The sequence below is a fragment of the Hoplias malabaricus genome, chromosome 16, assembly GCF_029633855.1.
Source record: "Hoplias malabaricus isolate fHopMal1 chromosome 16, fHopMal1.hap1, whole genome shotgun sequence".
Lineage (NCBI taxonomy): Eukaryota > Metazoa > Chordata > Actinopteri > Characiformes > Erythrinidae > Hoplias > Hoplias malabaricus.
Window position 1 is genome coordinate 12,160,796 of NC_089815.1, and position 14,847 is coordinate 12,175,642.

General features: G+C 38.2%; 1 protein-coding gene across 3 annotated transcripts in view; it reads right to left on the reverse strand.

Annotated features, from left to right (window-relative positions):
• Positions 1 to 11,003, reverse strand: part of tln2a (talin 2a) — an 87,451-nt gene extending 76,448 nt beyond the window's left edge. For 2 of the 3 annotated variants that reach the window (XR_010795722.1, XM_066647213.1), the window contains exon 1: positions 10,878 to 11,003. The gene's annotated coding sequence lies outside the window, so the exon portion shown is untranslated. The remainder of the gene's footprint in view (positions 1 to 10,877) is intronic. The other variant, XM_066647214.1, reaches the window with a different exon arrangement.
• Between the last annotated feature and the right edge of the window lie 3,844 nt (positions 11,004 to 14,847).

The window sequence follows — 14,847 nt, forward strand, 5'->3', positions numbered from 1 at the left end:
GATAAAATCATCAGAAGACACTTTATTTGACTTATACTCACAGGTATGAGGCTTTATCCTCCAAGTATGTGTGTTTTGAGCCCCAGCTTGCTGGGAAATGATCTGTTGTGGTGTGCTAAACTACAAGTGCCTGTCAGCTGGCCATCTATGCTTCTAATCAGTGCAGAACCTCTCTTATTTAGCTTATTTTCTAACTTTTCTGTTCCAGTACAAGTTACTGAAATGTTTTTTTTTTAAATCGTCGGCACGTTTGCACTGTTAGGCTGTGCTGATCTGAACTGCACGATGCCGTAAACCACCCACATTCTCAGATATTAGGCCTATAACCCCCCGCAGTGCACCTGTAAGGTAATACTGTATACCAGGTTAATATTTTGAGACTGTATGAGGGTAGGAAAAATGTGAATACTGCCTATCCCTACCTCACATTGCACACTGCCCTCTCCCACCTAGGCAAGGACACACGTATCCTGTGAGAATGGAACAGGTGTATGGAATACAGTTCAACATTCAACACAATCGTTCCTTCAAAGCTAGGCATCAAGCTCCAGGATCTGGGTCTAACCAGTTCTCTGGTGATCCTATTGACTGACCCTCAACACTGGAGCCCCTCAGGGGCTTGTAGGCTTCTTGTTGTTGGAGACTGCAGGCTTAATATCCAACAACAAGACAGCCTACAGAGAGGAGGTTAGGATCCTGCCCCACTGGTGCCAGGAAATCAATCTTTCAACAAACTAAGGAGCTTATAGTGGATTTTGGAAACAGGATGAGAGCCTACACACACAAATGAAGCAACGGTGAAGAGGATCAGCAGCATGAAGCTCCTTGGTGATAACAGAGGACCTTACATGGATGAAAGCACAACAGTGCCTCTCCCATCTAAGATGGCTGGGAAGATCTGACATGAATCTCCACATCCTCAGGACATTCTACACATATGAAGAGCATTCTGACGGGTTGTACAAGAATTGCACCGCTCTCAAGTGGAAAGCTCCGCAGAAGGTAGTATGTACTGTCAAGGACATCTCTGGGGTTCAGCTCCCAAACCTCCTGGATTTTTACCTCAACACTGTCTGAATAAGACCAATGGTATTTTAAAGGATTCCAACTGCCCAACCCACTGTCTGTCCTCACAGTTGGCCAGTGGCAGGAGGTACACATACATGACGTCCAGAGCCAGCCAGTTCAGAGACAAAATCCTCAAGATGCTGAATGATGTAGCACAGTTCATCAAGTGGGCAGTCTGTCACATCCCAACCCATCATACAAACTCACTATGCACCCTGCAGTCTAGTTAATACTGTGCTTAATTGTTCAGTCACATGGCATCTAAAAAAAACTTCTTTTTTTTTTTCCTCCAATCGCCTTGCAACACTTTTGGAATTCATACCTTAATATGTACTTAATCTAAGAGTGTGTGAGCATTTATTTTGTACAGCGCTTACTGGGGGGGCTATGCACCTACATTACACCTATGTTCATGTGATTTGAAAGAAAAAAAAAAGAGATAAAAAGATTTGGCTTGATTTAATTCATTAACTAATTGTAATTATTCACAAATTACCTCTATATATTTGGTGTGCCACTGAAAGCACTCCAACAGATAAGGTGTAAAATGCACAGGGTAAGGTTTTTTAGCACTGTTTGATTAATGGTACAACATTAGTACCTGAAAAATACAAATGAATTTCAATAAATGTATTAAATATATGTGAAATCCTCAAGACCAAGAGGCACAAATTATGGGTCACTTACAGAACACAATCATAAGAGTGGCCTGTCTAATCTGAGTCTGCGTTATCCATGCAGCTGTAGTAATGAAGTCTTAACAGCATGCTACATTAATAGAGGATTTATTCGTGCACTTTAACAGTGCTAAACTGTCCAATTTTAATAGTGTTTAGCTGGGTCTCTCATGACATTGTCCAAAAACAAAAATGAAGACTGGCAGACAACCAGACTGAAGATGACAGACAGACTGATAGGCAGTGTATTATGCTGACTTAAGGGTAATCCTGACATCTTACCTCTCTCTGCTACAGGATTCTGGCAGAATTTTAATCTTTGGCCATGAAAACAAAACTAATTACAAAAAATTACAAAAAGAACAAAGCCAAAATCAGACCCTATACTCCGCATCCATCAATGTGTGGCTAAACACACTGGGGCTATGGGACTACACATGACTGAAATGTCTTCAGGATGAGCCTGGCACTATTAATAGGTATAAGCTACATGGCAGTGGTGTCATGTTTTCCATACATGAAGAGGGAAGGGAGATCAGAGAGGGTAGTGGAGGGTAAATACATATAAACATTGTAAATCAAATATTAAAAGGTGAGTAAAAAATGTATTCACCTTTATTCCCCCAGAGGTCTCTGACATTTATTTTTTTAATTTTATGTTTTTAGTGGAATTTTGTAATCTACTCTGTATCAATGTGCATAAAATATCTCGCTATAACAATATTTGAAAAGCATTTACATTTGTTTTTCTTGCAAATTGTGTGAATGTATTGGAATTTGAAATAATGCACCTAGCTTCTGTAATAATACTTCTGTAGTGCTTGTGCAGTAGAAGTATTATAAAGTGTGATTGTAACCATAAGGTACTGCAGATTAATAATTCCCAATGTGTTTAAGTGGAGTTTGTTTTTGCAGATGGAAACTATAGATGTAGTATCCATACATTTAAATTATAGCTGGGTCACCTGCCCCTGAAATAAGTCTCTGATAAATAACGGGGTCTAAATCTCCTTAAACTTCACACAGATATGTAATTGGGGAAAAAAGAGAATCAAAAACATAAACCACATACATTTGTATTTTTGCAGCCATGACCTAAAATGTCAGATAAGCAGGTTAGAGGTTAGAAGGTTAGATCCCCTACACCAGAAAGAAAAACTGAGCAACAAGCAAAATGTAGGCCCACCACCAGCAAGATCCAGAGTAAGCACAGAAATGCTGAAAGCCCTTGAGGGGCTACCACATTTTAAAGAAAAGAGAAGGTACACACATGTCAATTTTCAAGGCATCAAAAGGCAAAACACAATATCAAAACCCTGTTTGAGTTTGCTAGTCCACTCTACATGAGTTTTCTGGAGCTGTGTTGCTGTGTTCTCTCAGATATTTGGTGCTTCAGAATGACGTGGTGCCAAGTTCACTCAGGTGAGCCTTCAGTAGATTTACTTTGAATGCAAGTTGTGCATGTATTCCCAGCATTAATTCAGGCTTCTTCAATATGGGATCTGACATGGTTGTGCCTTGTCTCCAATCTTATTCATGATATTCACTGAGAGGGTGCCAAGCCCTAGTCTGGAACAGGTCTTCTTCTGTTGCAGAACTCATTAAAGTTCATGTCCACTATCTGAAGTGAAACCTGTGCTCCTGGCTTCTAATTACTGAGGTATATGGATCAGCACCTCCAAACCTTAGGCCAATGGCTCTCAACTGTGTTCCTGATGGGCCACTGAGCTACATGTTGTAGTTTTCTCCTCTCACCCTTACACCTACTTTAGTTTTGGCAAGGGTCGTTAGGTCATTATTTGCATCAGGTGTGTTGGGAACAGAGGAAACTCAAAAATATGCCGGACAGTGGCTCACCAGGACCAGGATTGAGAATCACTACCTTAGGTCATGATAATGACCCAGAAAATAATAGTACACTTTAAGTAGGGGTCAGTAGCCTAGTCTAAGCTGAGGAGTTAAAATATCTTAGGGTCTTGTTCACGAGAGAAGGGAAGAAGAATCATGACATCAACCATACGTTAGCTGTGGCAGCTGCATTAATGCAGTTGTTGGTCCAGACCAGTGTGTGGAAGAGAACACTGAGTTATAAAGCTCTCATTGTACCAGTCAGTCTACATCTCCACCCTCACATATGGTCATGGGCATTGGATAATGACCAAAAGAACAAGACTGCGAACACAAGTAGCTGAAAAGAGATTTTTTCATGGGTTTGCTGGGCACATTGTCCATGATTGGGTGAGTATCTCTGGAATCTGGAAAGAGCTCAGAGTAGAACTGAAGCTCCTTCACACGGTAAGAAGCCAATTAAGGTGGTTCCAACATTTGGTAAGCATGCTCCCTGGATGCCCCCCACTAGACCTATACCAGGCAGGACCAACTGGGAAAAGGACCCTGCGTAGTCCCACAGCTTGCTGGAGGGATTATATGTCCTGGCTGCCCTTGGAACGCCTGGGGACTCCCCAGGAGGGGCAAAAGGAAGTTGTGGGTGCCAGAGACATCTGGGCTTCTTTGCTCACTCTGCTGCCACCACAACCCTGACATGGATCAAGGAGATGAGATCAGATGAGTGCTACCTTCTCAAAATGTAACAGTTGACTATTTCATGTTTAAAGACTCTTAAAACCCCTAAAAAGATACTCTCTCTCTTGCACCTCAACAAATCTAGGCTAAGAACCACAATAAGAGCATGACAAACCCAGATGACCCATTAATAATGTAAATAAAGTTTTGATGCAGTTTGAATATTGATTTTTTTTAAATGATTCAGAATTGCTCATTCATACCAATGTTGATGTCCATTACCATGGATGTATAGCAGCATATGCTAAACTGTGTGAGAAATGTGACATGGAGAGAGCAGTGAGTTCCATCATTGCTCCCAGGGTGCACTGGCACCCTCTCTATTTAGGGAGGTTTTTGAGCCATTTCAAAATGAATTGTTCAACAAATTCCCAGAAAAGCACATTTAAATTAAACTGAGTTTTTGAAAATTAATATAGTTGTTCACAGGTGGGGAAATCCCCTCAATAATCATTGTACACATAACTACATAATTTTAAAGATTAAAATATTAACATGTATTCAAAAACTTGGGCTAAATACATATGCAAGAAAATGTATGTTTTAAAATATTGCATTCCTATACATTCAATGCCATCAATAGAGTTGCCAGGGTCAGATAATAAGTAATTTTGGGCTTTTTTCTCTGAAGTTGCTGAAATATGGTGGTAGTTGCAGATTGCTATATTTGGGTATGTTTGTAAACGTTTTTTGTGCTTGCTCAATGATCCCATCTCTCTCCAAGGTAGCTGTAAATGTTTATTAGTAAATTACTGATATTGTATTGTTCACCTTGTACATTTTAATACTTACTTCAAACAAATCTTAGCCATGTTGTGTCATTAAAATATGTAAATATTGTACTAAATATTTAAAAACTGAGAAAACTTTGAATTCGACTTTCTTACAAACAAAACACTCATTAGTGTATAATAGAGCTTAATGAATTAAGCTTATCCGGGTATTTCTTTATAGGTAAGTACTACTTATTCTATAGTTTCAACAGACATCTAAATTGATTATTTTTAAATTGTCCACTGGTTCCAATTAATATTCATGTTGTTATTTACTATGATAACATTTTGCATCACTTAACATTTTAGTGAAATGAAACACACATTTTCGAATAAAATCATTAAACTGCAAACTAGGTACACAACGAAGGATCCAAAACGTATTTATGGGCAGCATACTCTGACTTGAGACTATCTTCATTAGGGGTGAGCGATATGGCTCTAAAATTATGTCATGATATTTCAGGGTTTTTTTTTTTACGATAACGATATTTTTGGCAATATGAACAAAACACTGATAAATACTTGTATTAATTTCAAAAACAGACTACTGCAACAAAATTGTTATAAAAATTTTATATTTATATGAATTATATTAAACGATATATATTTAATATACATTAATAATATTAAAGGCTTCTTTCATTTCTAACATAATCCCATGGTTTGCTGTACATCTGATATTTTATAACCAAACCACCTCCACAAGCCACTGCCTCCGAACCACTTTCCACCGCACTTCACTGTGGCTAAATGACTCATGCAAAGAACATATGCAGTATTATGAGTAACTGCATGATGTCATTACGTAAACATTTTATTGTGATTATTGCGAACAATACAATATGGCACAGCCCTAATCTTGATTGATATATATATATATATATATATATATATATATATATATTACAGCACTAAGCATATAATGCCCAAATATTGGCACTCTATGTATACATCAACTTAACAGGCAGTAAAACACGTTCCCTAATGCTTAGTCTTCTGATATGCAATTTAAAATATTAACAAAAATCCAACAATTGAATTTGAAATGACCGAAAAAATAAATTCAATATTTTTTTCTCAGGACAATGCATGTGTCTAAAAATATTTATTCATCCATCACAATCAGAAAGATGAATATTTAGTAATTAGATAGTAATTAATTCTACTATCAGTACAATAATTAAAATCTGTCTGTTCCAGGTCTTTCCAATATCATCCGTTAGCTAAATACTATAAAATACCAGCTTGGGACAGTAAGACAAGCCCATGCTTCCTCAGGGGCCTATGAAGTCAGCCACTGTCTATTTTCGAACTGCTGCTAAAATAAACACAGGACAGCTCAACACACTTGGAAGAATGAGACATCACCAGGAATCAAACAGGTGATCTCCCAGGGATGTGATCAATGCTTAGACTGTTGCACCACTGGGGAGCCCACATTTTAAAGCAACTGGAGGTGTGGAACTTGTCGGTTAAAAGGACATATATCTAAACTGATTCTATGGATATTGAGAAGGATGGTTCAAGTTGCCATCTTGAATCTCTAAGGACTACAGCTGAGGAATTGCAGGCATTAGTTGGGTCTTGGGGTCAGAACATTTCCCAAAATAAGCGCATTCCCAGTGTGAAGTTTAGTGGTATGTCTTCTCCAGTCTCAAACATCTAGAAGATATAGAGCTGTGATATTTGCCAACAGAGCCTGCACAAATTATTTATTGTGAAACATGAATAGAAACATTTATTTAATAACTAGATTTATGGTTTTATTGGTGGAGGGCGCTGAATGTACTGGACATGTTACTACAGAATAGAACACAGTGTCACAGTGACTTATTCAGCAACAGATATGATGCTTTTCATAGTTAGGAGTAAGCTGATACTGGGTCAGCCTTTGGGGGAAGCTCTTGCCTGAAGAACATTTAAACTCAGTTCTAACAAGCCACCAGAGACAGCTCTAATGGAAAACCCCAGAATAGTCCTGTCTCCTACTGCACAATGCAGTTTTACACAAACTACCACAGAATCTTCAGGCCAGCTCAAAATTCATTCATTTCAAAGCACTGACACAAAAGTTAACACTTAAAACATAACAACAAAGAGCACATAACTAGCACCTAACTTATGCTAGTCCAATCAAAATTTCACCTTCAAACTTTACAAACACTAGCTGATATTTTCACTCAGTTAAAGAGATTCCATGTCAAGTTACTTCACAAAAGACAACATGGACAATGTGAGAGCAAAAAGTACACACCTTACAATATCTTAAACTTTGGTCCTCCAATAAGCTTCAAGTTCAATTTATCAAATTGTCCATCTGCAGACTTCACAGAAACGTTTATTGTCCACTCATTATCAACAGGGAATGTACTGCAAGAGAGTGCTACTCTCTTTCACCCTTGTGGCAGCGAGATTTAACGTTATGACTGGACAGGCTGGACATGCCCTCTCTTTGCCCAACAGAATGCTCCCTCTCTCTTTCTCTCTGAGGCACACTGACCTGGATCCTCTTACATCCAAAGAGACAGCGAGGAGAAATTTCAGGCCCAAGTCCAGACAACATGATCAAGTGTCTGATATAAGTCTGGACACAGCTTAAACAACTATTCTTCCACTTCACAGTAAAATAAATAAAGCTACCATTTCCTTTTCAGACTCAGTATGTAACACCATTACAAAATTCAATTGCTATTTTCTTCAATCCCCAATTAAAAGGGAACATCTATGATGGTGGGAAAATGCTGTTCTCTCTGGTTTATGTTTTAATGTTAAAGGTGGAATGGTATGTTTGAGGGGAAAAAATGACTTGTTTATAGCAGTTGTCCAAAATTTCATGATGAATGAACCAATAGAAATGCTCCAAAATGACCTGGAATTAAATCTATTTACACTCACTTGCATTGAAAATTAAGAAGGTGAAATGTGAATCAAATGTGTACATCAGGTTTTTAGCCTAAATATTGTCAAAAGTATTCACTCACCCATCCAAATCATTGGTCCGATTCATATTCCACTCACTTTCATGACCACGGTTGTATAAAACCTAGGCATTCACGCTGCTTCTACAAACATTTGTGAAAATTCCAGTGAAGTACCATGGTAGGCTGTCACCTCTTCAACAAGTCCAGTCGTGAAATTTTCCTCACTAATAAATATTCCACAATCAATTGTCAGTGGTATAACAACAACATGGAAGAGATTGGGAATTACAACAACTCATCCACAAAGTGGAAGGCCACTTAAAATCACAGAATGGTGTCACCGGAAGCTGAGGTGCATAGTGCAAAGAGGTCACCAACTTTCTGAAAATCGCTACAGACCTAAATACTTCATATGGCCTTCAGATTAGTGTTTAGAGAGCTTCATGGAATGGGTTTCCATGGTCGAGCAACTGTATCCAAGCCTTATATCACCAAGCACAAATTGTAGAATACAGTGGTGTAAAGCGCACCACCACTGGACTCTAGAGCAGCAGAGACATGTTCTCTGAAGTGACAAATCACCCTTCTATGTCTGGCAACCCAGTGGATGAGTCTGGGTTTGGCGGTTGCCAGGAGAATTTTAAATGTCTGACAGCATTGTGCCAAGTCTAAAAGTTTGGTGAAGGGGGGATTATAGAGTTAGATTGCTTTTCAGGAGTTACGCTTGACCACTTAGTTCCAGTGACAGGAACTCTTAATGCTTCTGCATACCAGGAGATATTGAGCAATTTGATGCTCCCAAATTTGTGAGAACAGTTTGGGGACGGCCCCTTCCTGTTCCAAGATGACTGAACACCAGTGCACAAAGCAAGGTCTGTAAAGACATGGATGAGCGAGTCGAAGAACTTGACCGGCCTGCACAGAGTCCTGACCTCAACCTGATAGAACACTTTTGGGATAAATTAAAGTGTCCAATATCAGTGCACTTCTAGAAAAATGGTGAAAGTTCCCATAAACACAGTCCTAAACCTTGTGGAAAGTCTTCCTAGAAAGGTTGATGCTGTTATAACTACAAAGGGTGTGCCAACATCATACTAAACCCTAAAGATTAACAATGGGATGTCACCCATATTCTTGTGTGCAAAGGCAACTGAGAGGACATGTTTGGGAATAAAATGTATATTGAACTGTAAATATAATGTGTCACGCTGTTAACTTTTGAAGTTATGTGCATTAGGTTTATTTCCAGATCTGCAAATGTGCATTTTGCCTACATTTTGTAGTTTTCATTTAGCTGTGTAGACACGTCTTTCTGGACAATCAGCGCTCTGCAAGGTTTAGACATGTTCAGTCCCTACTTGAACAAGGCACAAACAGGTACTAACAAAAGTACCTGGTTCCAGGGACCAACTACCAGATTTGCCTATAGTGAAAAAGCATAAGAGGCAAGCGGAGCAGAGTCAAATCAAGTTGAGCAGGGACCACGCATTGGAAAACATAACTGACTGCAAGTTGTGAATTTTTAAATAGAATAAATAAATTGTTTGCTTTTTATGCTCAATTCAAGATGAACATTGCTACCTACAAAGCATTCTGGATGTCTTCAATATTAAGCCAGAGTTTTTCTTTTTTTGATGACACCAATTTGTGCAAACAGGCTCTGGTGAATCTGCTGGGAAATTTGGAGAAATGTAAGCTCTATGGAACCTACAAACTCAAACAAGAGAACACATCTGTGTGAGGCTTTCAAATCAGGAGAACAGAGATTGAAACCACTTACTTGGATTCCAAAAGACACATAAAAACTGCCAAACATGCAGTCATTTCTTCTGCATTTATGAAGTCTGATTTGAAGCTTCTACGTGTACAAATACTATTCCAAATTCTGGACAGCAGGAATAACAAAACAGAATTCAGTGACTTGTAAAACCACAAAGACAACATTTTTTGCTTTAACTTATCATATACTCTTAAAATATAATCTCAGCTTTTAAAACTGACAACAGCAACTTGTTCCAGAAATATTTTAGACCTGATCATATTCTGCCAAAACACCTTGAACATGCATTGCAATCAAAATCATTTTCCATACAATCACAGAGAATATCAGGAAACAACCTATATTTTTCACACTCGCTCATAACACGATATATATTTTAGGGGAGGAAAGAATCTTTTTGTTTATCGTTTTTGTAATTATTTTAATTGTATATGACTTTATACAATTAGTAATTAGTAGTAATACGGTTTTCGCCCTTAAAGGAGAATAGGCCAAGAAAGTGAGTTCAGCACAAAACTACACACACACACATATATATATATATATATATATATATATATATATATATATACACACACTTAATGGCTCTGATTACCCTCACGCGTCAGGGGTATTACTATTTGAATATTTTTCACTGTCCTAAACACCTTTAGCCTTTTGTTTCAACCCAGCATTCTTTAAATGAACTCTTTATTCTTAGAGTAAATAATTGACACTACCTGGCCTACATGAAGCTGGTGTATTGAACTTACACTCAACACATTCAAATAAATATCTATATAACCAGCAACGACATAACCTGAATGAAATGTTTTCGGAAATACATAAGAGGATAAGTAATGGAAAAAATCACACTCCTCTAAACGAATGAAGCCGAAATAAAGTCATCATATCAACCGTTTACACACCACCCGCTGCAACATGCTGCATGTTTCCTCGCACAAACACTTGTCTACTGATTTCTGCACGTGACCAGATTTGTCTCATCCCACAGCAATGATCGCTGGAAATAAAATACTTGAAACCCACAGACCGTAACCATAAGCTACGTGAGAAAAGCAAAAAACTTCACCTGTAGCTCTTTTACCACCGTTTCATTGCAGCTCCCCAATATGAGATAAACTAGTACGGCTGCACTGTACCGTCGTGGAGTAAATCCCTCCTCTCCTCGGAGATACGGAAACCGCCGAGCGGAGCCGAGCCGAGGCACAAAAATATCCCGAAAATACTCCGAGCTCTCAAATGCGATAGGCGGAAACGCGTCACAAGTCTGTTGATGATGGGGGATATTGGTCCGTCAGTGTGGGACTCTATGGCTCTGTCCCATTACTTGCGTGTGCACACTCGCACCCCTGAGTTTGTGCCCGCATAGGTGCGCAGAACTGGGTGTCCAGTTTCTTAAAACCACCCCAAGAAGTGTGTTCACTAGCGCCCCTTATGCTCACTTGAGATGTGCCTTACTCGTACGTTCTAGTCGATAAATTCAGCCGTTTAAGTATTATCCACCGCTTAATAAAATAATCATTTTATTCAAGCAGTCCAATAAAACAAAATGGTATTAGTTCAATGTTTATCATATTATACATATGAATTATGAAGTGATTCTACTGCACATGTTTTAAGTCAATGACACCCAGAACACCTAGAATTTTCAATTTTGCAATGAAAAGTGAAAACAAACATATTATAAAGCGTTAATTTAACAGCCAGAATGGTTCATTTTGTGTTTAGTTCACCATTCTTCTCCCACCCCCCCCAAAAATACGATCTGGAATACTGGTGTCATTTGTGAATGTAACACTGTTATTGCCAAAGTAGCCATTATCCATGTGAATATCAGATTGATGAACCATGGATCAATTTACACGTTCCCTTTACACACTGCAATTGCCTCTGATTCCTTGAATCTGTCAATGATATACACTGAGGAGGGAGAAATATGCTGGTTCTTCCTATCTATTGTTAAGAAACTTTGTTTTAAAATATTTCAATAATTTCCTACCACATTTGTTGACAAACTGGACATCCTCTGCTCATCTTTGCTCCTCACAGACTCTGCTTTTGTATTAAATCATGATCACCTTGGGACACCACCTGTTTAAAATCACATAATTGTTTTTAAAACTCAATATAAGCCCTAAATTGCCCCCATCCCAACTTGTTTTAGAATGTGTTGCAGACCTGAAATGTAGGAATGGACCAGAAAAAGATGAAATATGTTCGGTGCATACTGTCTACAAACCAGATTCCAAAAAAGTTGGGACACTAAACAAATTGTGAATAAAAACTGAATGCAATGATGTGGAAATGGCAAATGTCAATATTTTATTTGTAATAGAACATAGATGGCAGATCAAAAGTTTAATCAGTAAATGTAACATTTTAAAGGAAAAATATGTTGATTCATAATTTCACAGTGTCAACAAATCCCAAAAAAGTTGGGACAAGTAGCAATAAGTGGCTGGAAAAAGGAAATTGAGCATATAACAAAAAGCTGGAAGACCAATTAACACTAATTAAGTCAATTGACAACCTGATTGGGTATAAAAAGAGCTTCTCAGAGTGTCAGTGTCTCTCTGAAGCCAAGATGGTAGGAGGATCACCAATTCCACCATTGTTGTGCAGAAAGATAGTGCAGCAATACCAGAATGGTGTTACCCAGTGTACAATAGCAAAGACTTTTAAGTTATCATCATCAACCGTGCATAACATCATCAAAAGATTCAGAGAATCTGGAACAATTGCTGTGCGTAAGGGTCAAGGCCGTAAAACTCTACTGGATGCTCGTGATCTCTGGGCCCTTAAACGTCACTGCACCTCAAACATGAATGCCAATGACAAGGAATTAACAGAATTGGCTCAGGAATACTTCCAGAAAGCATTGTCAGTGAACACAATACACTGTGTCCGCTGTTGCCAGCTGAAACTCTACAGTGCAAAGAGGAAGCCATTTCTAAGCAAGCTCCACAAGCTCAGATGTATGCACTGGGCCAGGGGTCTTCTAAAATGGAGTGTGGCAAAATGGAAGACTGTTCTGTGGTCAGATGAGTCACGATTTGAAGTTCTTTATGGAACACTGGGACGCCATGTCATCCGGACCAGAGAGGACAAGGATAACCCAAGTTGTTATCGACGCTCCGTTCAGAAGCCTGCATCACTGATGGTATGAGGTTGCATGAGTGCTTGTGGCATGGGCAGCTTGCATGTCTGGAAAGGCACCATTAATGCAGAGAACTATGTTCAGGTTCTAGAACTACATATGCTCCCATCTAGACGTCATCTCTTTCAGGGAAGACCCTGCAATTTTCAACAAGATAATGCCAGACCACATTCTTCAACAATCACAACATCATGGCTACGTAGGAGAAGGATCCGGGTACTGAAATGGCCAGCCTGCAGTCCAGATCTTTCACCTATAGAGAACATTTGGTGCATCATAAAGAGGAAGGTGCGACAAAGAAGGCCCAAGATGACTGAACAGTTAGAGGCCTGTATTAGACATGAATGAGAGAGCATTCCTATTTCTAAACTTGAGAAACTGGTCTCCTCTGTTCCCAGACGTCTGTTGAGTGTTGTAAGAAGAAGGGGGGATGCTACACAGTGGTTAAAAAATGGCCTTGTCCCAACTTTTTTGGGGATTTCTTGACACCATGAAATTTTGAAACAATATATTTTTCCCTTAAAATGATACATTCTCTCAGTTTAAACTTTTGATCTGTGATTTGTGTTCTATTCTGAATAAAATATTAGATGTTGGCACCTCTACATCATTGCATTCAGTTTTTATTCACAATTTGTTTAGTGTCCCAACATTGTTGGAATCCGGTTTGTACAATGCAATTAAAATTCAAAGAAAATGTAAGAAACACTGCATTTATTTTAATATGCATTTTCCAGTGTCCCAATCTTTAATAAACTGGGGCTGTATAATAGCCATTTTATAATGTGAAGAATACTGGAGAAAATTATAGATAATTATTGAAAACAGATTATTTATTTTGAGCATTGTGGATATGCAATTTGTGTAATCTCTAAAAAAACTTAATGAAATGGATCAGGATTGGAACAGTAGCATGAACCTAAGGTGACCATACCAATTGCCTGTATACCCTGGGTTTAAGGGGTATACAGAACACCCTCCCACCCAAAGAACTAAAAAGAACCGCTACGGAAGTAATGCTAAGTTTTGTATACTATATAGGAGAGAACACCAGTCTAAAATGGTACAGTTTTCTGACCAATTTCTTATGAATCATTGATAATTATTCAGTGGCTCATTTAATATATTTTCAAATGATATTAAACATTCATTTAATTCATGGGGATACAACTAAATTAAACAGCACTTAATGTTAAATCAGTGTTACTATGTTATCTTGGTAGTGTTTCCCTGAAGTCTTCATCTGCACCTGCCCTCAATATTAGTGTAACCCCTTAGTGCAACATTAGTTCACCTGGTCTCAACAATAGTGCAAATTCTTTTGTTATTCTTCCACAACTTGTGATATACGTGTAGTGTTGTAGTGATAGTGCTACTACAGACAAACACAGAGACACACTTCTGTCTTGTAGCCCCACAATTTACTGATGTTATTAGACGCTAGCTCTCATCGGTTAAAGAACAGAAACAAACTTCTCTTTCTACACAAGGGGGCAGAAGAGAGCTTAACAATGATTTGTATGTTTAAAAATTCTTGGCCAATAAAGCATGTTTCTGATTCCCCTTCTAAAACATTTAGTAATACATCAGTGTATGTCTTCAATAATCTATGGGAGATAAATCCTGCCCAAATTAAAACTGAGATAAAAACAATAAAATGAAAATGCAAATACTGTTTTATTCATTTCAAACGCGTGCACAAATATCATGATATCAATATAATGAAAAATGAAATTAAGTAACTTCATTTGCGACTTTCAAGCATGGGTCAGCAATGACAAAAGTAAAAGTAAAAAAGCTTTTTGTCATTTAATTTTCAAAACTATGCAGCCATTTCATGGTCAAATCTAAAATGAAAAAGCCAGTGAGGAAAAAAAATGGC